This window comes from Phaenicophaeus curvirostris (genome assembly GCF_032191515.1).
Source record: "Phaenicophaeus curvirostris isolate KB17595 chromosome W unlocalized genomic scaffold, BPBGC_Pcur_1.0 scaffold_34, whole genome shotgun sequence".
Lineage (NCBI taxonomy): Eukaryota > Metazoa > Chordata > Aves > Cuculiformes > Cuculidae > Phaenicophaeus > Phaenicophaeus curvirostris.
Genome location: NW_027206663.1, coordinates 1619837 through 1645280, shown reverse-complemented (window position 1 = coordinate 1645280; position 25444 = coordinate 1619837). Strand labels below are relative to the sequence as shown.

Here is a 25444-nt window from a genome sequence, read left to right as displayed (position 1 = left end):
AATCTAACCAGTTTAAAATTCGTCCCCTTGCAGGATTACTTCATTGTAAATTATTGCAGTTGAACAAATTGTGAAAATAAATTGCTCAGTATGCAATGGTGTAAATTCTATTAAAATTAAAAAATTGAGCATGACTGACCAATCTAATCTTCACTTTATTGATTTGATTTATTTGCATGGTCAATTGTGATTGTTAATGTATCTAGCATATGGGCCACAGTTCACCTTTGCTGTAGGAACAGCTGTGACAGTAGTGCTGTCTGAATTCTGTTGTAGAAATCTTTAATATAAAGCCTTGAAGAAATTGAGGGCTATAATTAGCCCCCTCTTCCCCTTTAGTGAGTTTTAGATCCTTAAGAAAAGATGATGGTAGTCATTTGGAGTGAAATGTCTTTGGAATAAAATACATGGAAGACAAGCAGAACATCTGTAGGTTGGATACAGGTAGAGATGGAAGGATTCAGTGTGGATTTTCTTGGTGTGGTCCTGTGAGGACTGATCTCTAACTTGATGGAGCATTTCTTGGGGCCTTCTCCATCTGCCCATAATATAGTCAGCTTGACAGGCTAGTCAGTAACTTGAAACTGTGTCCCTGGGCTAAGACTGACTTCTTGTATTTTAGCATGTCAGTTTAGAATTTTGAGATGTATTTATAGGATGCATGTGGATTTTTATTTAATCATTAAAATTATATCTGCTACTCCTATAAATAAAGGAAATTCACAAATGGGAAAATGCAATTTTAAAACAGTGGAAGGACAAATAAAGTAATTTAAACATCAAAAACTATAATGTAAATACACATCATGATACAGAAAAGGACATTTTTCATAAATAGATAATTTTGACTTGATTTTGAATATATGGTGTTACAAGTAAAAAGCAGGTGCATATCTCCCAGGGGTGAGGCACAACACTCAGCAACTAAAGGCTTTGGCTTTATCGAAAGCCATAGTGTTACCACTGTGGGAGCCCTGTGACACCAACACTAATCAAATGGAGACCCAAACCAGTGGAGCCTTGCTCAGGTGTGAAGCTCAATGGAAAGCACCACAGGGGTGAATAATAAAACTTGCACTGATTAACATGCCATACATGTGCAATGTTTTGCTTTGCTCATTAGCAAACTTGCTGATGCAATGCAGGTTCTGTTGTCTGAATTCCAGGATCTGAAGCTGGCTGTGCTCATTGGCACCTGTACAAGGATATGTGCAGATGGGGGTGGGAGGCAGAACAAACTATCGTGGGTTACTGTGACAATGACATAAGATGTGCTTGGGACTACATATGCAGGTTTGGGAGGCGAACTATCCTGGGTTACCGTAACAAAGTTTTCTTGTGCCTTACATATGGCTATTTGAAAATTCCATGCTAACCATTCCTAAAAGGTATATTCTTATCTCAGGCTTTTCTTTTTTTCTACTGTAACTGTCACCTAGGCAGAGACATTTATCTGTATTTAATTGCATTGTAAAAGCCTGGGCAGCTTCTCCAAGTCAACAATTCAATTTTATGGACCACTTATTGTCCCTATCAAAAGTTTTTAAAAAAAAAGGTTTTGTGCATCAGAATGCAAGTCTATGAGAAATTAAATCTGTGAGAAGTTAATACTGGTTTCTGGCTCGCTAATGGAGTACCCACACATCTGAAGTGCTGACAAAGCAGTTAGACTGATGTTTGTCCCTATGACCACACAGAGAAGCAAGTTGCCAGTAAGTGTCCAGTTACAAAATGGAATTTTTTTTAAAAAAAGTTATGAAGAAGAATACTCAGTATTCAGAAAATACCCAATGTTGTTTTATTTATCGTTACTCCTTTTCTATTTTTATCTTAAAATCAATAAATTTACATTTTAGAAGTTATTTTCATTACAAATTGATGTTAACAGCCATAATTTAAAGGAGCGCAAAAGTTACTTGTGTTTATTTCATTTTATTGCACAAAGCATGTTTTCTGTTTCTGTTCTCACTGTAACATCCTTTCATAAGGGCCACAGGATGTCTAAAAGAAAGAGGGACATCTGCTACAGGTTAGAAGGCTGTTTTAGCCATCATATAGGACTTTCTAAAATGTCTTCACATGAACAAATATCTTACCTGATAGCCAAATTCCAAGCAGCTTTCTTATGTCAGGTATAAAAATTAGGTGATTAATAGCTTCAATAAACAATTAATAGGAAATACAAATGTAATTCAGCTCTAGGTGGGGGACCACAGTTCCCTTATTACTTACCTTCCTTTTGTCTAATCATTCCAAAGAGACTACATTAGATGTGTCTGTAAAATGCAATGCCAATGAAACCACCACAAAACATTCACAGACATTGGAAACCATTTGTCTAAAAATTGTGTATTAAAATCTTCAAACAGATCATGGCACAGGCTAAAAGCATGACAGCTAATACTTTCCCAAACAATTCCTGGGTGCAGTTTGGGAGTTAGTAAGAGTCAGGAATCATTCCCGGTAGATGCATGTGACTATCCTGTTTTGAAGAATAAAAGGGTTTAATAATAAAGGCATAAAATATTGTATGGCTACCAGCCTCAGTGCTGGAAAACAGTCCCAGGCATGTTTAACCTATTAGTTTATATGCAGCCATTGAATCTTTTGGCTGAGATGGTTCATTCTTTGGTATCTGAGGAATGGAAAAAATCTGCTTTCTTTCAAAGAAGCAGTTTTTAAAGACCTAAGCCCAAGCAGCAATTTTACCATACACGATTTAGATAATCATCTGTCTTAAATCTTCTATTTACCAGCATGTTCATTAAAAAGGGAGTGGCAAGGCATTTGAAGCATGATATGATGTTCTCAGATTTCTTTAATCCATACAAGTGTGGCTTTCGGCTTGTGTTGAATACAACAGTCCATTAGGCCAATTTTTAATTTCTGTCCTTTGCCAGAAGATGAATGTCCACATTAACTTGCTGGCCCATGAAGCTATATTGATTTACCTTTACACCTTAAAAAGGAAAAAAAAAAATAAAATAAAAAAATTTCCCAAATGTTTGTTTTTATCTTCATCTCTCAAAATAATCCACAGTGGCCCTCACAGCTGTTGTATTAAATTGCACAGGATTTGTTAACTAACTGACATACAGTTCTATATCTCCATTATAAAATGTGACGTTAATTTGCTTTCCCAGTGCCTGTTCAAAATAAGACTTTTGAGAGGATAAAGTCATATGAGGCTCAGTTTAAATAAAAAAAAGAAGTGTAAAGTTCAGGAAGTTATAGCAGGAATAGTACCTGCTTCCTTTCTGAAGTTCACCAATAGTGAATCCACAGAAAAGAGATTAAAGGGCATCTTTATCTAGATTTCAGATTTCTTTCAATGATAACTTATAACTGATCATTTATCTTCCCTATAAAAACAACTGTTATTAGGTCTGTTCTTACAGCCCTAATATAACAATACTGGAACAGTCTACTTGTCCAGCAGAGTAATCTATCGCTGACCTCTTTTTCTGTCATCTTATGTAGTTTATCATTTTATATATATATTATAGTTTAATGTACATATTTTAAATTATCTATATTTTAACTTTATTCAGAATCCCTAATGCCTTGCAGAATAAAAACCTGACTTTAATATTCAAATGAAAATACTAGAACTTTGTCTTCTATAATTTTTCCTCCATAGAGACCTGTTTTTTACAAGTATACATTTTAAAAGATATATCTACCATAGAATTCATCTCTTCTTCATACAAACAGAAGCACATTCTTAACATAGTTGAGATAATGCAAGTTTGTCACTCAGAAAAAAATAATAAAAAAAATCAAACAGTATTATTTAATTCCATACGAAATTATTTTCTGTAAAATAATTAGAATAAGAAAAAAACCTAAACAAAGCTCCATCTAGCTTACTAGAAAAAAAAAATTACAGTAGTCACCATGAAGTTGTAAACTCAGAGAAAGTACCTATAGAAATAATTTACTCCTAAGTCTGCAGACTTTCTTGGCTTTTTATTTTACCTGTACCACTGAAGGCCTCATCTGATATTTAGGTTGCTTCCTTCTCACAATGAATGAATATATCCCAGTGAATTAATTACATGGTGCTATTATTTGCTCCTTTGAACTAAAGTAAATGCAAAGAACATAACTTTATCTTACTTGTCATACAGCATTCATCATTACATTATTCCTATTTGTTGTTGTAGTCCAGCCTTAACACCAGATTCCCAGTCATTTGAATACTTAAATTTAGGATGATAGCTATATGAATGCATTACTATATTCCATTCAGATAATGAGCTGAGCGCCTTTCAATTATTTTGTTAAAATAAAAAATATACCATCATAATATTATTTTTATAACATATTTTACTGATATATTATATTTATTTTAAAAGTTAAGTTATTAGTGGGATGCACAGGTACCTGTATTTTATAGTAGCCCTTTAAAAGACAAAAATGGAAAAACATAATACATTTTTCATTCAAACTGTAGGAAAAAATCAAATGACAACAAGCAACCGCTAAGAAAACATTGGTGTCAGGTGCGTTTTTAATGCAATATCACACACTGCCTATTATTTATGAAGCTGAAAAACAACATGCAGCTATCAGGGAAGTTAACATCAGAATGAAAAAGGCAAAGAGATATCTTCACTATTTTCAACAGTATACACACGCATACTGTCTTTATAACTAGAAAGCTTTTTATCTCAGTACACAGTTGTAAAAAGCAGCAAGAGGTACCTACAACTAAACATATTTTTTTTGTGAAAATTGCTTGAGAAATGCATTTTAAAAACAATACTGTCTGCATGAAGATCTTTAATTCCTGCCTTTTAAAGTTGCACTAAAAATACTGAATTATTGGTTCTCTTTGAAAAACAGCCTCAGAATGACTGTCATTCGTTTAGGGAAAAAGACACATTTTCCCTTGACATCAAAGGGAGCAGAATTAGGTTCTAAAGCTTTACCCTGAAATTTGCAGTTCATTTTCAAGACTATATAGATGTGGATTTGTCATGGGAATTCAGAGAGCTTTGCCTGCCTTTGCACTGTCACCAGCTTTGCTTAGTGCAGTGTACTGTGCCACAGTCACGGTTGCATGACTGCATAGCTCCTCCCATACAGATTAGGACCACCTCCACCCCATGACTAAGGTCTGGAACAGAAATAAGGTTTAAATTATCTTTTCACACGTTTTCCAGTAATATCCTGAAATGCTTGTTTTTATCCCCTTTTCTGGGCATTTCAGCCATAATGAGATAAACCCCATACATACTAAAATATTTTTTATGAACATAGTGAGCCTTCATTCCAAAATAAATTGTTGTGAGTGGACCTTAGAAGACAAAAGGAATACAAGGAGCAACTTGTCTGAAAGCAATTGAAGAATTTGCACTTTCCTTTTAAAAAGTGGATTACAGTTACATCTAATGGAATAAAACACATTTAAGTATTTAATTTCCCTTAATAAAAAAAAAAATCCTGATTTGCTCATGTGTGTTGCACCACCACCTTCTAAATCAACTAATAACTTAAATTAGTTGTTTTCTTGTGCAGGTAATAACATCATAATACTCATACAGAATAGCCATTTCTACAAATTCTTTTAGTTAAACAGGATTTTAAAAATGTAAAACCATCCAGTGACATTCTCACTGGAAAATTCCAACAGAAAAAGTAGTCAAATAGGTGTTGTGTCTTACCGTGATGTTTGTACTGGCTAAACCATAATTGATACGGAAGACGCCTGGCATTTGAAAAGCAAAATTTCAGTATTTACATTTTATTTACACACTAAATCACCAATTAAGGAAAAAATCATTATATAAATAACTTGGTAAAATCACATAAAGACTCCATCAACATGAATTGCTAATAGCCAGTTAGAAGAGAATTGAATTAGTATTCCTGGGCCAACTTTGTAATTTTAGAATCATATTTTCCTGTGATTTCATAGGTATATATGTCCACATACATATGAGCATGTGAATTCTAAATAGGTAGTTTATTAAATTTTAGTTTGTTACCAAAAGAAGATAAATATTTCCCCCTCAACTTTGAGTTGCACTGTATTAAATTAAGCATAAAGACTTATGAACGTGGTTAATTTACTATACCAGTTATTTATCTTTATTTCAAAAGGATAACTTGAAGTTGTGAATGAATACAGTTATAGGATTGGGACCTTTTATATTAACTTGGAATAAAGGTACATTTCTTTCAGAGCCCAGTTTATACTGTCTCCATTAAACTTACATGAGCTATTAGTATTTCCAGTACTGAATTACCCTATTCTCCAGTATCATCTTCATTTCTGTACTTTCAAACAAAAACACATACACTTACTTGTAAAATGAATCCAACATAATAAATTTAATAGTTCCTTAAGCTTGAGAGAGGCATTTTAAATCTGTATTAAATATAGAGCATTATTCAGGAAATCCTAAGACTTGGAAAGATTTAAGTGCATTGGTGTAAAATATTATCCCTTTGTGCAAATAATATCCATCCAGAGCTGAAAGAATGTGTTTCTCTGTCACAGGATATTTAAAGCTAGTTGTGTCCAACTGTATGGCTGAATCCCAAAGTCCACAGACAAGGAAGGCTTCCTCTAAAAATCAAAATATTTTTGTCCAAGCACCGAGGAGCAAAATGACATGAGTAAGAAAAGACATAGTTAACTCATCAGATATAAATGCTATTATCCTGTTTTATGATTATTCACAATTTTACCTGTACAGAGGAAAACTAGAAAATCTTTCAGGACATTCTCCAAACACTCGTTCACAACCCACAATTAAAATATTTCCAGTAAAATATGGTGGTGGTGGGGAGCATCAGCCTCCAGCAAATGGTTCTTCATCTGAACGCCAGCATTTTCCCCCGTGCTCATCCAAAAAGGTTGTTTTTAAAAGCCACTCTGGTACATCCACCTGGAAATTCCTTGCCCCGGCAATGTTTTCAGTATCGGGCATTTCAGTTCCTGCGACGCGTCCTATTTACACAGAGACGGACATGAACGATAACAGTAACTCCAGCTAGCATTCCAGGTCTGATATATCTCATTCACTGGGGCAGATGGGCAGGACGGGCTGCCACTTTTTTGGGTTCATTTTAAGATGCCTCTTGAAGTCTGCCTCCTGCGAGGTGGCATTTTGCAGTCCTCCTCACCACTATCCTTAAGGAAGGCAAAAATAAAACTCAAAACGTGTGTGGGTTTTTTTTTTTCCCCCAACAGTCACTTCACCACAAATCACTGGCTGCCTTCCTCTCAGGCCTAAATGTAAACTCCGGTCTTGTTCCGCATACCAGAAGGGAAGAGGAAAGAAAGAGAAACTCAGGCAGTAGCTGAAGGGGTGGGGAAGGGGAGAGATAGCCATGCAGTAGAGATTCAGTTGTGCCCGCCGCTACCAGGCGAGGCAAGGCGGAGGGTGCCACTCCAGCTACAGGGGAGCTGGAAAAGGAACGGCGTGCAGCAGCGGAAGCAATACTAGTTGAATGAGTGAGAAAGAAGGGAAGGGGAAGGCTGTTGGTGTTTGGCGCCGGTGGAGGGAGTCATTCCTACAACTGCACTTCCGGTCGGCATTTTGTTCTGAGAAGGGACGAGAGACACACACAGAGGATCCTTTCTTTTTCCCTCCTTCCCTCTTCTTCTTTCTCCCCTCCCCCCCCCCCCCCCCCCCCATTCCCCGATTGGTACCGATTCACTGTGCTCAGGGTGCCCTCTCCCCCACCCTCCTGCGGTCGCATATACAGAGAGAGCGGCGGCAGCAGTCCCCTGGCAGTTGCACCACCCCCTCCAGGCACCCCTCTGCTGCCCCGCGGCTCGGAGTGTGCCTCGGAACCGCTTCGATTTGGCCCGGCCCGTGTGGATGTTGTGAAGCAGGCTCAGGGGGAAGAGGTTTGTGTCGGCCGCTCACCCCCGGATCTACATGTTCGTTGCACTGAGGAGGAGACGGAAGAGGAGCCAGCCCCGCTCCCGGCCCGGATTATTGTTGTTATATTATCTCCCCTCCTCCTGCTCGGTGGCGGCGGCCTAGCAGCGGCGGCGGCTCCTCTGAGGAGGGAGGGGGGCGGATTTCTCTGCCCCTCTCTCGGATTCTCGTTGGATTCAGACGCCGATTTACTCAGGTAATCCCCCCCTCCTAGTCTTCGCTTTCCCTCCCTGCCTTTTCCAGCAGCGGGCCGGGCCTCCCAGCCCAGGTGGCCCAGCGCTGCCGGGAGCAGAGGAGATTACCTGTTATCCAGGGTAGAGGGGAATCGGTGGTATTCAGAAGTGTTTATTTCGCAGTTCTCCTTCCTGCTCACTCGGGTGTGGCGGAGGAGGCTGGTTCCTTCTGGGCTGCCAGGAGGCCTAGGCCCGGTGGAGAGCGCAGGCCCGCCGGCCAGCGCCTCTACTGTACCTCGGGGATTAGAAAGGCGAAGCAGCTTCTCGGTTACAGGCCTCAACCCGGAGAGGAGCAGAAGGAGAAAACAATATAATTAGCCGCAAATGCGCGCTGATCCTTTGCCATATTTACAACTTCATCGGGGCAAGGAAGGAAGGTTCCAGTGCAGACAGTCCTCTGAAGTGGGGTAGGAGTAAGTGGAGGAATAGGGGGAGAGACAATGTAAATACCTGGAAACAAAAATACCAGCTCTCTTTGCTGTTACCTTTTCCTTCTAATCAACTGCTTTCTGAACATTCAAAAGTTTGAATGTATATGGATTTATAACGTGCAGAGGTTTAATCTCTAAATAATGTAGTGATTGATTACTGTGTTAATCACTTAGTGTATTTATGGCATAAAACTAGTGCTTGTGGGTTGATTGACACAACACAGACACTTGCAGACTCGGGAAATACAAATAGACAAGCAGATTGTATCAGGTGCTCCACACGGTCTCAATGTGCATGCGCTGTATACGTTAAAGGAATATATGCTACATTCAGACAAAATAGTATTTTATACTTAAGAAACAGAAAATGGGAGAAGGGTCATATGTAAAGTGCTACGTTTATGACATTTCAGAGACCAAGGTGAAGATGAGATCCTACCCTGAGCACTTGAGAATCAAGAATAAATTTAATTAAGTGAGGAAGGCTTAAAAAGCGTCATCCTTTCTTGTCAGGCCATATCACTTTGAGATCCGAAGGTTGTTATTGGTTGTTTGTGTCCATGATGTTTGAATATGTAATCAGGTGTCACTTTAACAGGTCAAATGTGTTTTGTAAATGACAGTTGATTAAGCATCAGGTCCTTATTTATAAATGGTAGCTAATTTACAGTAAAGTAAATCTTGGACTTACTGTGTATTAGAGTTGAATGTGTTTTTAAAAATTGAGATAGATATAAAACAAACACCCTGTGAACTAATAAAAATACTCCTACAAAAATTACATAATTGAGGTAAATTTTAAGATACCAAGTTACATCTTTCATATGGAAAGGAAATTTGTAAATGGCAAACAAGTATCAACATTACATAATTTGCCAATTTTTTAGTAGGTTTTTCAGTTGTTTGGGCAGATCTGTTTTAATAATAAGCAGGTAATGTATCTAATAAAGGAACTCTCTGGTATATTGTGTTTAGAGTCAAGTTTAAAAGAGTGAAATTAATATAGCTGTCACACAGAAGGTATGTTTTTAATGCTGTAAGTCTGTGTAGTAGTCAGTAGCGTTTCTGTGATCATTATTGGTCAGGGAGCAGTTTGAATTTTAAAAAGCCTGAAGCTCCTGCTGAGCCCCAGTCCCGGCCTCCCTCCCTTCCACTAATCTCCCATTCCTGGCTTTGTGCTGCCTGGTTCTGTTAGACACTGTTTGCTACAGGGCCTCAGGCCTATGTGCGTGGAGAAGGAACCATTTATGCTTCGAAAAAGCAGCTCTTTAAACTTTGTGAATTGCAGAGGGAGCCACTAGTTGTCTTAAACTGTCCCTATTTCTGAGTGTAGTTAAACTGCTGTTTTCTTTTGGTCCTTGGCATACATAGAGGCCGAGTTTAACTCTGCTTTACAGGAAAGAAAGGGCTATGCAGAAGTAGTTGTAGTTCTTGGGTAGTTTTCATCGTCAGGTAGCGACCTGAGCTCTAGGGTTTCTTTTATTGTTTGTTTCAAACAGCTCTCATTTTAACAAAAATGTGTTTGTTCAGCTAACAGTAGTGAACTTCTCTAACTTATTTTTCATTTAAGGAGGTTTGCTTTAAATGTACCAGATATGAGCAGGAAATGAACTACCTTAGTTATGTAGTTCCTGTCAAGTTTATCTTGCCAGGGTTGTATTTATGATGTGGTTTTTTGGTTGGGATTTTTTTATCAGAAAGAATATTTATAGAGGGAAATTTAAGATGCTGCCCATTTGTCATTTTTAGTGAATTTTTCTGGGTTTATTTTTCTGAGCTGTGTGTGGTTAATCCTGAATTAGTTGCATTATCACAGTTTATGTAGTTGTAAATTTCTTTATCTCAGAAAAATATATTTAGCATACAGAAATACTTAATGTAGAAAAGTTTATAATATTTTTTTATAATTTCATACTTTTTTAAACATGCCACTAGAAAATTTTTTGTTACATTTGAAGTGTTTAAATTTTGATTTAGGTGAAGGGGCTGGAGAATAAATCTTAGGAGGAGCGGCTGAGAGAGCTGGGGTTGTTCAGCCTGGAGAAGAGGAGGCTGAGGGGAGACCTCATTGCTCTCTACAACTACCTGAAAGGAGGTTGTGGAGAGGAGGGAGCTGGCCTCTTCTCCCAAGTGACAGGGGACAGGACAAGAGGGGATGGCCTCAAGCTCCACCAGGGGAGGTTCAGGCTGGACATCAGGAAAAAAGTTTTTCACAGAAAGGGTCATTGGGCACTGGAACAGGCTGCCCAGGGAGGTGATTGAGTCACCTTCCCTGGAGGTGTTTAAGGGATGGGTGGATAAGGTGCTGAGGGGCATGGTTTAGTGATTGACAGGAATGGTTGGACTCGATGATCCAGTGGGTCTTTTCCAACCTAGTGATTCTGTGAAACAAAACAGGATCAGCAAAGAAAAATTATACCACTAAAACTATTTGCAGATCCCTGTTCTACATAAGAGTATGTTACCCTGGTGCAGCCTTATTGCACGTTTGAGACTCCATGTTCATATGATTCTTTTTGCGGAATCAAGGCAATAGATGGTTCTAACCCAAAGAAATGACTATGGGTTTTTTTTGTTGTGTTTGTATGATGATTAAGGTAATACAACTTTAATCCTAAACGTTTCATGTATATATTCCTCTATAAGATAAATAAGCTATATTTTAAAGGATGCTAGATGAAAAACAGTCAAAGTGTGAATTGATTTGAGTGAGAGATTAGTATAACAAGTTTCCTATTGCAATTTTCTGTATGTTCAGTGGCAAGCATGGTACTTTTATGTGTGTATTATTACAAAGTGTTAAAGTCATGATGTTAAATTGATATTAAGATTTACTTCCTAACTATTGCACAAGACATGGAAAGTTAGTGGTCAATTGCTAGTAACTAGAAGGAAGAAAATATACTTCTAGTCTGAGCATCTAGACGTAGGAAAGAAATTAAGTCTTCAAATTCAGAAAGTTATGCTTTCTAGGAATTATTTTAGAGGAGTATATCATATTCCTCAATGTGTGGATGTTTTGACAGCAATTACAGACATACTTAATTGGAAAAATATGAGTTGTGATAACTTTATAGTTTGGTGTCTAGTAGATGTGTGGTGGATCATCCAGTCTTGGAACAGCTATTTAGTGTTGCAAAATATATCACTAGAAATATTTAACACTTGAAAAAACTGTCCATTTCAATATGATACTGCCTATTTTCAATCTTGTCTTTCATGCGCTTTTATTAGAAGTAGTACAGGTTAGGTTAGCTTCTGATTTTGAATCATCAGCAGTAACAAGAAAGACATTGAGGTTCTGGAGTGTGTCCAGAGAGGAGCAACAAAGCTGGTGAAGGGGCTGGAGAACAAGCATTACAAGGAGTGGCTCAGAGAACTGGGGCTGTTCAGCCTAGAGAAGAGGAGGCTGAAGGGAGACCTTATCACCCTCTACAACCACCTGAAAAGAGCTTGGTGTCCTCTCCCAAGTAACAAGTGATGAGAGGAAATGGCCACAAGTTGCGCCAGGGGTGGTTTAGATTGGATTTTATTAAAAAAAAAAAAAATCTTTACCAAAAGAGAGATGAAGCATTGGAACAGGCTGCCCAGGGAAGTGATGGAGTCTCCTTTTCCCTGGAGGTGTTCAAAAAATGCATACACATGGCTCTTAAGAACGTGTTTTAGTAGGCACGCTGATGTTGAGCTGATCTTTGGACTCTATAATCTTGGAGGTCTTTTCCAACATTAACGATTCTATAAAAACATACTAGCAAAATGCAGGTATATAAGGTCCAACACAAAAAAAAAAAAAAAAGAGATTGCCTGTAACTGTCTTTATTTAACAAATTAAAAAAATCAACTACCATCCCCTACCGTGGTCTCACCAGTGCCGAGTACAGGGGCAGGATAACCTCCCTGTACCTGCTGGCCACGCCGTTTCTGATACAAGTGAGTGCTTCATGATAGCACTCAAGATCACCTGTTCCATGACTTTCCCTGGCACTGAGGTCAGACTGACAGGCCTGTAGTTTTCTGGGTCCTCCCTGCAACCCTTCTTGTAGATGGGCACAACATCAGCCAGCCTCCAGTCAAGCAGAACTTCCCCAGTCAGCCAGGACCACTGGAAGATGATGGAAAGGGGTTTGTCAAGCACATCCGCCAGCAAGCAAGTCTCTAATCACTTCCTCTTGGATCACGGGAGCTTTTGTTTCATGAGATGTACGAGATCTGACAGGGAAAACAGACTTTTTCTGTAACTATTTAACAAATTAAGAAAATCAACTACCATCCCCTTCAAAAGAGTTCCCTTCTGAGTTGACCCACGCAGCATACAACACTGCCAACACTCAAAGCAATTCCACAGATCATTTCCTGAAAGGCCTTTGAGGACCTCCGTCATTTTTGCTTTCTCATCTTTGACCGACAAAACATGGGTTGTTCTGAGCACCGACTGAAACTTTGGAAAGAGGGAGCAGGGTCTGGTGAATAGGGTGGGTGCTCAAGCACAGGGATGTTATTAGCTACAAACCGCTTCACAGACAAAGTGTTGTGGTCTGGCATGTTGTCTTGATCTTCACTCGCTGGTCACTCTTGCACACCAACAGTCTCTGACCGAGGGTTAGAAAATGTCTATACTTGAACACGTGTCCACCCATACTGAGTGAAGTGATCGAGTTGAGCCTTGTCTCACTGTGGCAGGTTAGAACGTGTTCTATAACCGTCTCTCTGTCTCTCCCCTCCCACTCTTTGTTCCCAAGCTATAGGGTTAATCTCACTTTTTGTGTTGGACCTCATATGCAATATATGAAGCAGGAATCCTGTGAATAACCAAAATAATATATGATCATTTTATGAATGATTAGTATAACGCGCAAGGGACTGAATTGTAGGTGTAATCAACCGTAATTCTGACATTTCTTAGTACTTCAATGCTTGTTTTTATAGTTCTAGCCTTTTATTTTCCATTCAGCTATGTTGCTTTCTCTTTATCATCAGATGCGTTTTCTGGGTATTAATCATGGGGGGGAAAATTTACAGATCCCTCATTGGGTGCTATGTACATCAACTACCTTAGCACCTGTAGGTCCCTGCGACCCATCTTGTAGATGGGCACAACATCAGCCAGCCTCCAGTCCAGTGGAACTTCCCCAGTCAGCCAGGACTGTTGGAAGATGATGGAAAGGGGTTTGGCCAGAACATCCGCCAGCTCCTTCAATACCCTTGGGTGGATCCCATCCGGCCCCATAGACTTGTGTGTGTCTAGCTGGGCAAGCAAGGCTCTGTCCGCCTCCTCTTGGACCATGGGAGCCTCATTCTGCTCCTCTAGCTCCTGGGTTTGTACACAGAGGGAACAACTTTCTTTACAATTAAAGACTGAGGCAAAGAAGGCATTAAGTACCTCAGCCTTTTCCCCATCCCCTGTCACTGTTGCTCCTTCTGCGTCCAATAGGGACCGTATATTCTCCCTAGTTCTCCTTTTATTGTTAACATATTTATAGAAAGATTTTTTATTATCTTTCACAGACTTAGCCAATCTGGTTTCTAGTTGGGCCTTAGCCCTCCTGATTTTATTCTCTGCATGATCTCGCTTCCCTCCTGTAGTCAACCCAAGATGCCTGTCCCTTCTTCCAAAGCTCAAAGACATTTCTCTTCTTTTTGATATCTCTCAAGATCTCCCTGTTCAACCAAGCTGGTTTTTTCCCCCGCCGACTCTTTTTCCGGAACATGGGGACGGCTTGCTCCTGAGCTGCTAGGATTTCTTTTTTAAAGAGCACCCAATCCAGTCCCATGGGACTTTGCCAACCAGCCTTCTGAACAGTCCAAAGTCTGCCCTCTGGAAGTTTAATGCGACTGTCCTGCTAACCACCCTCTTCACCTCACCTAGAACTGAAAACCCTATCATCTTGTGATCGCTTTGTTCCAGGTGTCCTCCTACTGCCACATCCCCCACAAGGCCTTCTCTGTTCACAAACAGCAGGTCCAAGAGGGCACCTTCCCTTGTCGGTTTGCTCACCAGTTGTGTGAGGAAGTTGTCTTCCACGCACTCCAGGAACCTCCTGGACTGCTTCCTTTCTGCTGTATTGTACTTCCAGCAGGTATCTGGAAGATTGAAGTCTCCCACAAGAACAAGAGGCATCAATCTAGAGACTATCCCCAGCTGTTTATAGAAGAGCTCATCAGCTGCTTCTCCTTGGCTGGGTGGTCTGTAGCAGACTCCCATCACAAAATCTGCCTTCTTATGGGCTCCTTTGATTTTAACCCACAGGCACTCAATCTCCTCATCGCCACAATCCATATCAACGGTGTCCAAGTCCTCCCTTACAAAGAGGGCTACCCCGCCTCCTCTCCTACCCTTCCTATCTCGCCTGAAGAGTTTGTACCCCACCATAGCTGCACTCCAGTTATATGAGTCATCCCACCACATTTCCATGATGGCAACAACATCATAGCCTCCTTGCCCTACGACAGCTTCCAACTCCTCCTTCTTATTACCCATGCTGCGTGCATTGGTGTAAATGCACTTCAGCTGGGCTGGCGAACCTTCAGCCCTCATAGAGGGAACAGAGTTTATTCCCAATTGCCTGGTCGTTGGAGTAGCTAACACCAGAGTGCCAGTATCTTCCTTACTGTCATCAGGTGTAATTGCCCCCACTTGCTCTGTGGTGATGTACTGGTAGTCCTCACCATCACACTATCTCCGAGTCACTAATGTCCCACTTCCAGGCTCACTCCTGACTAGCCTGGTCTCATCCCCCTCCCCCTTCACATCTAGTTTAAAGCTCGGTTTATGAGCCTGGCTAGATTTTTAGCAAGGGCTTTAGCCCCGCTAGGAGACACGCGTGTCCCATCCCTAGTAAGGAAGCCTGGGGGTGGGTGGGCCACCCCACGATCAAAGAAACCGAAGCCCCTATGCCAGGCTTGGAGCCAGGCATTAATCAGTTTCTTCTTCTTGACTTCTTGCTCATCTGTATTTAGCATTGGAATAGAGCTAAATACTATTTGAGCCCCAGAGTCCAACTATTCCTATCAATCACTAAACCATGCCCCTCAGCACCTCGTCCACCCGTCCCTTAAACACCTTCAGGGAAGGTGACCCAACCACCTCCCTGGGCAGCTTGTTCCAGTGCCCAATGACCCCTTCTGTGACATTTGCCCAATTATTTGTTTGTTTAATTCCTAGTTAAAACTAAGGAGATATGATCACTTTTTAGTATGGTGGATGCTAGGGTTTTTGTGGTGTTTTTTTTTTTTTTTTTATTTTCTTCTGCTAGCATTCTCAGTGATGATTGGTTGGTCCTGGAAGTTTCCTTCAACTTGTTGAGACACAACCTGTAACATAGGAAAAGTTCTGTGCATCCTATGAATATTTGGCAGTCATAGGCAATTGAAATATTGCTTAACAGAGTTGCTAGTCAGCTTTAAGAATGCATGTTGCTCCCTGCTTGTTTTGTATAGGTGAGGCTGGCAGTGACTCCTCTGTTTCTTGACACTTACTATTTAAAGGCACTGATTTTACCTCTGACTTTGCTAAACTTCAGTCGTTTGGGCTGAAATCTTCTGTGCTGAGTGACTGCCCTTTATTGACTGACTCTTTTAATAAAGCTTAAAGCCAAAATACACTGTTTCCAAAGGGTCATGCTAGAGAAAAATATATTTTTGACCTATTCAAGTCATTTCAAAATCCCCATTCTTTGAGAGAAGAACTTAAGATTTGAGTGAGGTGACTTTTTGCATTAGGATTGTGTATTTTGTTGTCATTCAAAAATCTGTCCAAAAATTGGGCAAGGTATTAGTGTCTGAAAAAATAGCTGACTTCTCTTATTGTAGGCATTCAAGTTGAAAAATTCTGTATGCACAACAGGGCTTTCCTAATAAGAATGATTCAAAGCAGTGAAGCGTGGTAAAGACTCTTGGTGTTCTGGTGTCCGTTCCCTGCTTATCCACAGTGCTGATTCGTTTGAATGTGGAAGAGACAAGAACTGAGGTTCTAGGTGGCTGGAAGGGTGAACATATGAAGGAGAAGTGGTGAACTGGAACCAGACTTATACAGATGGAGAGAGAATGGGAGTTTGAAGGGCAGGAATTAGGAGGAGAGTAGGAGCTTGGAGTTCATAACAAAGTGAGGACTGGATAAAGGAGCTGGTGGAGTAGATACATGTGTCCTTAGTGAAGATACAGGAAGAGCTGTGAAATAGCCTTAGAAAGAAACTGAGACAGAAGGGTACTCTGGAATTGGGTGTAGAGTCAAGGGAAGTAGTTCAGGGATGGGAATGGGTGGGAAGTATGTACTGAGAGAGACCAGAGAGGGGAAGAAGAGCAAATTGTCTTGGAAGCCGGAAGCATAAAATGAGGATTGACTGGGCAAAGAAGCATTATTTGACACACAGGAATTTGTTGTTTTAATTGTTATGGAGGGGTTGTTTGTTTGTTTGTTTTTTCCTCCCCCCTGAGGAAACTGCATAAGTTAAAAAAAAAAAAAAGCTCAGAAATGCGGAATACTTTGTGTAAGAGTAAATGGTAGAGAATTCTTTAGTTCACATTACCTGTGTAGTCTGTACTTGGCATCTTTGTGAATGCATCGTGGTAGTCTTTAAATCTGTCATCACTGTTTTTTCCTACAACAGGATTCCAATTTCACTGACTTGAATGGAATGAATGTAGCCTCCTTAACAGAGATAACCCCCCCCCCCCCCCAAACACCACCCCACCCCCCCTTTCCCCAAAAATATATACAAAAAAACCCAGGTTATGTTTGTCTCCTAGGATTAGCCTTAGATATTGTTGAACCTGCCTTGGGGAAAGGGATAGACTCTTGAGATTTGCTTTCAGTCCTGTGTTTTATGATTAAATATTTTGATTTCTCTTTGATGTTCAATGTGTATCTTAATCATTTCACATCATGAAACCCTGCTCCAGAGACAGAACTCTGCTCCTCAGTGGCTTTTCTGTGACATGTATTGTAGTATTGGAAAGTTTCACAAATACTTATTTGTTTAGTGATTTTGAGGAGAGTATGTAATCATGCAGATTGGGAACTGAGATGCAAAAGTTGGTCTTTATAACTTTGGAAGTTCAACTGGAGCAACTGTAGGACCTGAATTTTAAATTAAGAACTTTTTTTTGTATCGTAAGGTGTGATAATGTTGGAACAGATTTTGTTAATTTTGGTTATAAATATGACTAATCGGTGCTTCTTCAAATTGGGCTCCGGAGCATGGAGGAATAAAGGAACACAAATATTTACCATTAGTAATAGAAATAGAGTCAGATTCCCAAGAGCAGCATTTTTCTGTTTCCTGCTATCTGATCTGCAGCCTCTTTCACTTCATACTTCTCTTTCTTTTTTACTTGAAGTTGGAGAGTCATGTATACAACAGACCGTACAGCCTTATGAATAGCCTCTGATTCATTTCCAGAGCAGATCCTTCCTGTAAGCTGGGCCTTGGAATGGGAGGGGAATGTTATGCAATTATATAATCCAAAGACAGAATTCTTGAGCATAAGGGGCATTTATTAACTTTTCATTGACTTTGCAAATGTGATATCTCAGCTGAGGGATGTGGGATTTCATGGTAGAAGTCTAGAAAGATTTGAGTTGATACTTATAAAAAGTAATGTTTGAGTATTTGTTGATATCAACTTTTGTGTTGAATGTTCTGTTTTAGAGTTGTGGTTTTTTTTAAAGTCAGATCTTCAACATTACTTTTAACAATATGAATTTTAACATATGGAAATGCATTTAATATATTTTTAAGCATTGTCTTGTAAACCAGCTGTCACAATAAAATTTGTAATCTTGATTTCTGCATCATGAAAAGGAATTGGAGTGAGATCAAAAAGGACTTTGTTATTGTGATACTGCTGTTGATACTTATACGCTGACCTGTTCAATCACAAGTTTGAGATGTGTGAACATGCAAAATGGAACTTGCAACTCCTGTGGTGCTGAGCAAAGATTCCATATTGGTTGGTCAATAGAAAACATTGAAGATATTTTTTACCTCCTGAGAGATTAAACCAATTTATTTGATTATTTATATTCTCTTTCAGTTTTATTTCCTGTTCTAATTTTTTTTCGCACTGTGATGTAGTATTCCTTCAATAAGAGGAGAAAGGAATGCTCACTACCTCATAAAATCTTAGAGACGATTGAAGACTCCCATGGATAGCGACAAATACATGTTTGAACCTCCTGCTATTGAGGAGGATGTTAGAATCTGCATGTCTTGCCAAGATATTGAGTGAAGGGTTGGAGGTGGTGGCTAGTACGCAGTGCAAAGTACTCAGTTTTGTGTTAGGCATGTTCAAAGCATGTGTGTATAACTGGACTTTCCTACTCTGAGGATCTTGCCCAGGCTTAAGTGTAAAACAGATGCTGAGATGCTTAGTTATGCAAAAATAGTGGCAGTTCTGGCATACACTGAAGCAAAGCTGTAGGTGAACTTTCCTGGTGATGATTTTGGTGACTAAGAGTTGTAGGAACACACTGTGCACTCTAAGGTCATGATTGTGAAAGATTATTTAGAGTTATGGCTCTGCATGTTTACTCCCTGGCATAATTCCCTCTGTTTCTATCTAGCATGATGTAAAGTTTAGTAACGTTATTTACAGAAATAGATCATTTATTTTTTACCTTGGGAAACAATTAAGAAAATTGAAGAATTCCAATAAAAACAGTATAGTTAAAAAACCTGTTTTGTCTGCAATTCTCTAAATATATGAATAAATCATCATAATACTGCAAGGTAAACGTACTCAGTTTTCACATCACACTGTAATCTTAGCCCGCAACCTGGGAGAAGAATAATGAAAGCTACTGACTTAATTTAGTGACATGTTAAATAATTATATTGAATTAGTAGACTTCAGAATAGGAATTATCTCTTTTTCTGTAAATGTGTGTGTTTATTCCTGACAAATCCTTTTTCTAGGCTCAAAGTAGACTTTTTTTTCATGGGATTAAGCAAATTCTTAATTGTATTTTGAGAAATAGTTAGCCAATGAGGTCATATAAAAAGCCCTGTAGATTGACTTCTGAGGATTCAACATAACTTTTTAAGTCCTGGCAATTTGATGTTGTTGCATGCTTACCTACAGTGGATGCTCAATTGCACATATGTCGCCTGTGGCAATTGCGCATAACCTGATTAAATCTAACCAGTTTAAAATTCGTCCCCTTGCAGGATTACTTCATTGTAAATTATTGCAGTTGAACAAATTGTGAAAATAAATTGCTCAGTATGCAATGGTGTAAATTCTATTAAAATTAAAAAATTGAGCATGACTGACCAATCTAATCTTCACTTTATTGATTTGATTTATTTGCATGGTCAATTGTGATTGTTAATGTATCTAGCATATGGGCCACAGTTCACCTTTGCTGTAGGAACAGCTGTGACAGTAGTGCTGTCTGAATTCTGTTGTAGAAATCTTTAATATAAAGCCTTGAAGAAATTGAGGGCTATAATTAGCCCCCTCTTCCCCTTTAGTGAGTTTTAGATCCTTAAGAAAAGATGATGGTAGTCATTTGGAGTGAAATGTCTTTGGAATAAAATACATGGAAGACAAGCAGAACATCTGTAGGTTGGATACAGGTAGAGATGGAAGGATTCAGTGTGGATTTTCTTGGTGTGGTCCTGTGAGGACTGATCTCTAACTTGATGGAGCATTTCTTGGGGCCTTCTCCATCTGCCCATAATATAGTCAGCTTGACAGGCTAGTCAGTAACTTGAAACTGTGTCCCTGGGCTAAGACTGACTTCTTGTATTTTAGCATGTCAGTTTAGAATTTTGAGATGTATTTATAGGATGCATGTGGATTTTTATTTAATCATTAAAATTATATCTGCTACTCCTATAAATAAAGGAAATTCACAAATGGGAAAATGCAATTTTTGCTGTTTCAGTCATTAATTGATGACCAATCCTTACTCATATAAATCATGAAAAAATATTTGTCATATATTAACGAATAGCGAAGTAGTAGCAATGCATTTATCCTCTCTGAGACTTTACCAGTCACTTCTTTGAAGAAGTAATTTTAAGAACGCTTTCTTTTACTATGTAATTTTTGTCATATTTTTCATTTGTCAGCATCATTATCTCTTTGCTTTTGTGGGAGCTTGTACGTGTGATATAATTTGAATATGCTTTCTGGAAAGACCACATGAATACTTCAGTAACTGTAGATGGAAACAGGTTTAACGAAGCTTCTCTTGTACCAAAACTTGAATTTCTGTATTTCTTTGATGTTATTTTTAATATTCTACTTTAAAAAGGGGGATTTGAAATTCTTTTTCATTAGTAAAGACTTATTTACCTCTTCCCCATTCTCACCCTCTCCCCGGTTTTGAAATTCATTGTTTAATCATGAACTCTCATAAGACAGTGAAGAAGTCATATAATGTAAGACCTCTCAGGGGTGGGCATTCTTGTTCTGTTTTACTTTGGAAAATTCACAGAAGGGGTTGGTTGGGTGGAGTATGAATGAGGCTGTCTTTCTCTAGTTTGTGCATTATGACAGATTAGTAAATGAGAGCTTTGCAGGTGTGTGAGGTGGACAAGAAGGAAAGGCTCTAGTCCCTTTCTCACCTTGCAAAATATGAACTGATATAGTTCAGCTTGGATGAGTTGGGTAAGTTGTGGGAGAAAACTTGATTTCTGAGGGTTTTCTGAGGAGACATGTTTGTTAATTTGCAATAATTTCGTTGTTTTACAGTATTAGAATCATAGAATAACCAGGTTGGAAGAGACCCACCGGATCATCGAGTCCAACCATTCCTATCAAACACTAAACCATGCCCCTTAGCACCTCGTCCACCTGTGCCTTAAACACCTCCAGGGAAGGTGACTCAACCACCTCCCTGGGCAACCTGTTCCAGTGCCCAATGACCCTTTCTGTGAAAAATTTTTTCCTAATGTCCAGCCTAAATCTCCCCTGGCGCAGCTTGAGGCCATTCCCTCTCGTCCTGTCCCCTGTCACTTGGGAGAAGAGGCCAGCACCCTCCTCTCTACAACCTCCTTTCAGGTAGTTGTGGAGAGCAATGAGGTCTCCCCTCAGCCTCCTCTTCTCCAGGCTAAACAACCCCAGCTCTCTCAGCCATTCCTCCTAAGGCCTGTTCTCCAGCCCTTTCACCAGCTTTGTTGCTCTTCTCTGGACTCACTCCAGAGCCTCAACATCCTTCTTGTGGTGAGGGGCCCAGAAGTGAACACAGGATTCGAGGAGCGGTCTCACCAGTGCCGAGTACAGAGGGAGAATAACCTCCCTGGACCTGCTGGTCACACCATTCCTGATCCAAGCCAAGATGCCATTGGCCTTCTTGGCCACCTGAGCGCATTGCTGGCTCATGTTCAGTTGGCTGTCAACCAACACCCCCAGGTCCCTCTCCTCCCGGCAGCTTTCTAGACAGACTACTCCTAGTCTGTAGCACTGCATAGGGTTGTTGTGCCCCAAGTGCAGGACCCGGCATTTGGCCTTGTTAAACCTCATGCCTTTGGACTCAGCCCATCATTCCGGCCTGTTCAGATCCCTTTGCAGAGCCTCCCTACCCTCCAGCAGATCGACACTTCCACCCAGCTTAGTGTCGTCTGCAAACTTGCTAAGGATGCACTCAATGCCTTCATCCAGGTCATTGATAAAGACATTGAACAGGGCTGGACCCAGCACTGAGCCCTGGGGAACCCCACTTCTCACAGTCTTCCAGGACCACTGGAAGATGATGGAAAGGGGTTTGGCCAGCACATCCACCAGCTCCTTCAATACCCTTGGGTGAATCCCATCCGGCCCCATAGACTTGTGTGTGTCTAGTCGGGCTAGCAAGGCTCTGACCACCTCCTCTTGGATCATGGGAGCCTTATTTTGCTCCTCTAGCTCCTGGGTTTGTACACAGAGGGAACAACTTTCCTTACAATTAAAGACTGAGGCAAAGAAGGCATTAAGTACCTCAGCCTTTTCCCCATCCCGTCACTGTTGTTCCTTCTGCGTCCAGTAGGGACTGTATGGTCTCCCTAGTCCTCCTTTTATTATTTATATATTTATAGAAGGATTTTTTGTTATCTTTCACAGACTTTGCCAATCTGATTTCTAGTTGAGCCTTAGACCTTCTGATTTTTTCTCTACACAGTCTCACTTCCCTCCTGTAGTCCACCCAAGAGGCCTGTCCCCTCTTCCAGAGCCCATAAACATTTCTCTTCTTCTTGATATCACTCAAGATCTCTCTGTTCAACCAAGCTGTTTTTCTCCCCTGCCGGCTTTTTTTCCGGAACATGGGGATGGCTTTCTCCTGAGCTGCTAGGATTTTCCCTTTTGAAAAGCTCCCAGCCCTCGTGGGCTCCCTTGCCCTTAAGTACTATCTCCCATGGGACTTTGCCAACCAGCCTTCTGGAATTTCAGTGTTTGATTGAAATATTTATAAACAATTTAGGAACACTGACTTTCGAAGTGTGTTGCTAAAATAGGTCCTGGGAAATATTTTGGCTGATTGGAAAATGTTAATATCTTATTCAATTTAATGGACAGCTGTCTAAGGGTGAGGATTCACATAAATCTTTTCTCTCTAGCCATTAATGGGTGAGGGAAGTGGGATTTCTCACCAGTGTCTTTCCCATGTACTTTATTTATAGGGGCCTTATATGCTCTAATGTAATCTGAATATTGTTCTTAAACTTCTGGCTATCAAATGATTTCTCTTTTGTACGTGTATAAGATAGTAGCTGTTAGATCTCTTGCAGATCTTGCATGTGCTTCTTGCTTCTTTTATTTTCTAGATCCTATCACAGTTCACTTGAGAGATCCTTAGACAGCTTTGATCTCATGAATTATTTTAATTTTTGCTAAATAAGCAGGTATACTAAGAAGATATAGGAGATGGCTAGAACTTTTGGAGGAGGTTCAGTTGTCTTGGCGCTAACATCGATTTTTTTTTTTTGGATATTCCTTTAGCAAACAAAAATTCTCTGTTTATCACATCCGAATTTCAAAAATACAACAGCGGATTAAGATGCCTATAGTTCATTTTGTCACCTATAAACCTGTCTGCTGTGCTTTGTCAGGTTCATATGACAGGACAGTGGTTACATGGTTGTACAGCTTCCTGTCTTCAGGACTGCTACATCTAAATTTCCTTAAACTTAAAAAAATACTGTATGTGCAGTGATTATGTCAAGGCCAGCTAGGGAAATTGTGACAATCAAAGAAGTATGGTTTTATGGCTGATTTTTTTTCTAATTACTTTTATAGTAAAATTTGCAGGTTTGTTATAGAAGTTTGACAGTGTAGCACTTGGAGAGCATAAAAAACATTAATATAAAGTTTTGTGGTTTAGCCCCAGACAGCAACTAAGCACCGACCAGCTGCTTGCTCACTTCCCCCGTGGTGGAATGAGGGAGGAAATCAGGAGGGTAAAAGAGAGAGAACTTGTGGATTGAGATAATACTTAAATAATAATTAAAAATGTAATGAAATGAGGGGAAAAATAACAAAGAGAGAAATAAAACCCAAGAAAGACAAGTGATGCAAATGAAAACTGATGCCCAGCCAGTCTGCAAGCAGCACTCCCCCCCAGTTTTACTGCTGAGCGTGATGGTATAGGATATCCCTTTGGTCAGTTGGGGTCAGCTGTCCCAGCTGTCCCCCTCCCAACTTCTTGTGCACCCCCAGCCTGCTCGCTGTTAGAGTGGTATGAGGAGCAGAAAAGGCCTTGACTGTGTAAGCTCAGCAATAACTAAAACACTAGTGTGCTGTCAACACTGTTTCCAGCACAAATCCAAAGCATAGCCCCTTACAGCTACTGTGAAGAAATGTAACTGTATCCTAGCCAAAACCAGCACAAGATGAAATTAAGTATGTTTTCAGAGTGTAGGGGTTCATTAGGAATGACCACGCTTAGTCAGTGCAAATTCTATCCTAAATTATTGGGTAGTTATTTTGTTTAGTCAGTTTGTTTACCTGAACAGTAGTGCTTTCTCCACAATAGGCAGAACAGGAGTTTTTTAAGTTATTAAAATTGTAATAATCTAGTTTATTCAGAACTGTTGAGTTGTAGTGAGAAATAGTTGATATACACGGCAATGGTCTTCTGACTCTCTAAAACTGCAAAAGTAAGGGAAAATGCTTTTAGGTAAAATTGGTTAATAAAACCTCTCTATCAAGTTTTATTTACTTCTTGTGGTTAGAACTCTCCTTAACACTGGAGTTTAGTTTACATCTGTGAAAAGGACGGTCTTTAAAATGTAGATTAAAAATCTGTTATAGTGCTGCTGCGTGCAGTCATTGCATATTGACTGAAGAGTCCATTCTGGATTATATATTTCCTCATTCTCTTCTTTTGTGTTTGAGGTGGAAAATGTAGGGGTTTATGGTTGTTTGCTTTAAATCATGTTACCAAATAGGTTGTCATATGCCAGATTTTAAATGAGAAAAACACTAATGGAATCTGAAATCCTCTAATGAGTTTTTTCTCTTAAATCTCATTTTGATATTGCTTGTGCAGCCACACCTGTAATGCTTTGATTTGCCAAAACTAAAATAGTTGTTAATTCAGGTAATGCTACTGGGGAGGTGTTACTGGCCAGACATTTTCTTGATGTACTTGATAGCATTAATCCTGTGTGTTATCTGTGTATATGTCTATATATAATACAAAAAGAACTGACAAATGTATAATTTGAAAAACAATTTGAGTACCAGGCAGAAAAAATCTGCAACTGGCAGGCAGTCGAGGTGTGACTCTAACAAAATACGTTCCTTCCTATTCCTCAAAAATAGTCTTTCAGAATATTTGATTATTTTATTAAGATGTCAGTTGTCTTTCAGTCTGTTTTCTAAAAGCATGGAGGACATGTCTTGGTGCGTTGTAAATTTTTTTTTTTCTTCTCATAACAATTTGTCTATCTGACTG

At 39.6% G+C, this 25444-nt stretch overlaps 1 protein-coding gene across 4 annotated transcripts in view; it reads left to right on the top strand.

Annotated features, from left to right (window-relative positions):
* Nucleotides 1-7660: 7660 nt before the first annotated feature.
* LOC138733790 (nipped-B-like protein) overlaps nt 7661-25444 on the top strand; it is a 177919-nt gene continuing 160135 nt past the window's right edge. For all 4 annotated transcript variants that reach the window (XM_069881279.1, XM_069881276.1, XM_069881277.1 and 1 more), the window contains exon 1: nt 7661-8097. The gene's annotated coding sequence lies outside the window, so the exon portion shown is untranslated. The remainder of the gene's footprint in view (nt 8098-25444) is intronic.